This window comes from Neolamprologus brichardi, chromosome 7, assembly GCF_056152115.1.
Source record: "Neolamprologus brichardi isolate AB-2024 chromosome 7, ASM5615211v1, whole genome shotgun sequence".
Classification (NCBI taxonomy): domain Eukaryota; kingdom Metazoa; phylum Chordata; class Actinopteri; order Cichliformes; family Cichlidae; genus Neolamprologus; species Neolamprologus brichardi.
Genome location: NC_142110.1, coordinates 53711295 through 53714636, shown reverse-complemented (window position 1 = coordinate 53714636; position 3342 = coordinate 53711295). Strand labels below are relative to the sequence as shown.

General features: G+C 36.3%; 1 pseudogene; it reads left to right on the top strand.

The window, feature by feature from the left end:
- The first annotated feature begins 483 nt into the window (after positions 1–483).
- LOC148102223 (uncharacterized) lies at positions 484–2269 on the top strand (annotated as a pseudogene).
- Positions 2270–3342: the final 1073 nt, after the last annotated feature.

The window sequence follows — 3342 nt, the reverse complement described above, 5'->3', positions numbered from 1 at the left end:
GGTACTTATCCATTGGTTGACTATGAGATTGGATCAGTCCGTATTGTGACTTTAAAAAGGCATATAGAAATAAAAGGTGTTCATATAAGTGTAATAGGTTCAGTCGCATGTATTTCATTAGATAAATTCTTCTTTTTTTATGTCTGATCTTTACAACTTTGACTATTGGGTATGGATAGCTTTATGAAAACTAAACTGAAATGATTCTTTCTGAATATGTAATTCTTTTTTGCCTACAGAGTCCTATGGTCCTAAAGACTGTTTTGGCTGATGGGAACCTGTCAAAGGCTCACTCTCTAATGGAGCGCCTGAATCAACTGAGGATCTCATCATTGAAGTCAAGAGACATTGTTGTCTTCAGGGCAGTTTCAGACTTCAGTTTATGGATTCCTTGTTTGGGAACAAGTTTCTTTACCTTACCTCAGTTTCAGAAGTTGCGGACAAAGGGACTCTTAAAGCTATTGACATGCCAAAGCCCACCACATGGACATAAAAAAGAGTAACAGAGTTGGTGAAACTCAAGATGGAAAAGACTTTCATACAGAAGACATGAAGATGTTCGTGATGCACCAATGGTGAAGGCTTTCATGGCAAGATGGCCTGCTCTATTTGATTTCCATGAGGTAAGGTTTGCCTCATACAGTGTTCTTGTGGTATTAGCCTAAAATGGTTAAGGCACAGTTGTTATTTGACAGCCCATTTCTTCAGCATGAGTGATTGTGGCCTTCTTCCAGGTATTAAACCTTTGAAGCTCATTCCTCTGTGCTCATGTTTTCAGATCAACGCTGAGTTTAAGAGAATTGCCACCATCCCCCCTCAGACAAAGTTCGTGGCTCAGCTGGCTCTCCACTTGGACAACCTGGTGAAGTTGGTCAACAGAAGAGGAGAGCTTGGACTAATACTGAAAAGAATTGTGGCATAAATGGATAATGTAAGTGATAAAGCCTGAATTTCAAATGTTTTCCCATGATAAATTCTCGCATATTGTATTTTTACATCTGCTTGTTTTTTTTAACCTTCACTTTGTCAACTTATTATTAATTGCCAGTAAACCTATTATTAATTTGTGTGCCTTTACTTTAAAAACATTCATGTAAAGTACACTATTAAAACTTAAATGAAGGACAAGGGCTGAATGAAGATGCTAATTACATACATTTCATTTCAGTGTGAAGATGTTGATGCTGCGTCTGTCAAGGGAGTGTGTATCTACATGGGTGAAGACGCTGGCATGCTTATCCGGGAGTATGTGGTACGTACTTGTGTTTTTTTGGGGGGTTTTTTTGGGTTTTTTTTTCGGACTTTCCACAGTGTCATATTACTTACTTGGCATGAAATGACTAACATGGCTTCTTTTTTACAGGGCATGGAAGAACGTGCCATCAGTGAGACTGTTGAAGACACCACTGTTCGACTTTATCTTCTCAAAGAGCAAGCTTCAGCAGATGAACAAGAGTTGTCCTCGCAGGCATCAGGGTGGCGAAGAATTTGGATAATGTAGCATTTGCTGTGATAATGCTATTTGGACTCATGTATGCATTAAACCTTGCCTACCCTGCTGACCTTCGCTACAACTTTGACGTTTTCCAGAAGGCTTTCATGGAACTGGATGGAGCTAAACTCTCTAAAGTTCTTGCTTTCAAAAACCATCTGTTTCATTGAGAAGTCAAAGACTGCACTTCTGCAATTCTTTGCAGTTTTTCATTTTGTGTTCAGTAAAGTTATACTGCTTATGTTTTTATTGCTTTCCCCTCATGTGACTGCAATGCAGGATGATTTTTCCTTTTGGTATCATGTTGTAAGAAATTTTTACTGATGATTTTTAGCAATATGTTCTAAGTCAACCTTAATGTCCTGCTTACATGTTTAAAATGAAGATTAAAATTCATGTAGGTGTTTGGTATTAGTTATGTAACAATGTCATTTAAGGCTCAATTTAGTTGAAATCTTGTACAGATAAATACTTGTACAGAAGCTGAAACTGTTGTCAAATAATACACAAGTTATATTTGTGTAAATATGTTTATTCATAAAAGCGTGTTGCTTTTTTTCAGGTAGTCTTAATTTAGTTTACATTTTCAATTGTGTAATTAATACAAATGTTATATGTAAGAGATGACAGGATCATCTATAAGCACTTTCTTTTATTTGCTGCTAAGGTCAGTTTTTTGTGAAATATTTGCAAATATATTCTCAAACTAACTTTTTCTTTTAGTTATTTCTGCAGGCTATCTTTAAAAATGTGTTAACAAGTTTATATGGATGTGATTTTGGTCTTGTTCATGGCAGAATTGCTGCTTTCACTGCTGTTACAGTTTAATAAAGGTGAATTGTTCAGTAGCACTAGGTCTTTGCCTTTTTTGTCAATAATGATCAGTTAATATTTCAATTGAAAAAATTAAGTAGGATTTAAAGCCATAAGTTGTGTTGCAGGAACATAATTGCAATGTGTTTACATTACATAATATCATTGCGTACCACTGGCAAATAAAAATAAGTTGGTGTTAAACATTAAAATATATTGACATTATGCAATACATTGATATTATGATAACTGATTAATATTAGTACATCAAACATGATTTTTTTAAGTAATCTGATGTAAATAAAATACTTTGATTTGACAAGCATTAATTACTTGAGGGAAAGTGGAAAATTAAGTCAATCATACTTATTCATATTATGTGGGACCGATGTACACAATAAAATCAAGTAAATTGAAAGAACTTTTTTTTTCAGTGCAGGACTCAGCATCAGCTTTCCTCCCTCGACCCTGATGAATGTCAGCTCACTTCTTCCACCTCGCTTTAATTACTCTCCCCGCACCCTCCGTCCCCCTCCAACGTAGCACAGAACGAGCTCAGCAGGCAGTGAAAACAGTTCTCGAGTCTCTTGAAAGATGTCCTATTTTTTTCTTTTTTTCTGGAAGAACGCTGTTGCCAATTATTGCACATCAAAGCGCTTTTGCTCTGAATGCAATCGTTCATCTTTCAGCCAACAGCTGGCCAAGAAGAACACATTATCACAGTTCAAGATCCTCTATATGGCAAAAAAAAAAAAAGGCTGAGCAGAACGAAACGTGACGTCAGTGTTTGCAAAGAAACAGCTCGTCTGCTTTTATTAATTGTTGTGATTTAATTGCGCGGACAGAAAGAGGGAAACTCGCATTAGATGGCCAAACATTGGGCTTGCGTTGAGGCCTGGATGAAAAGGGAGTGTTGAGAAATGTTAGCAAAATATCATTAAACAATAGAAGAAAATCTATTCTGCCACGCATTTTCGCATTCTGTGCTATTTAAGGCAGATCAACACTGTCCCCTTTATATTTCCTTTTTTCAAATT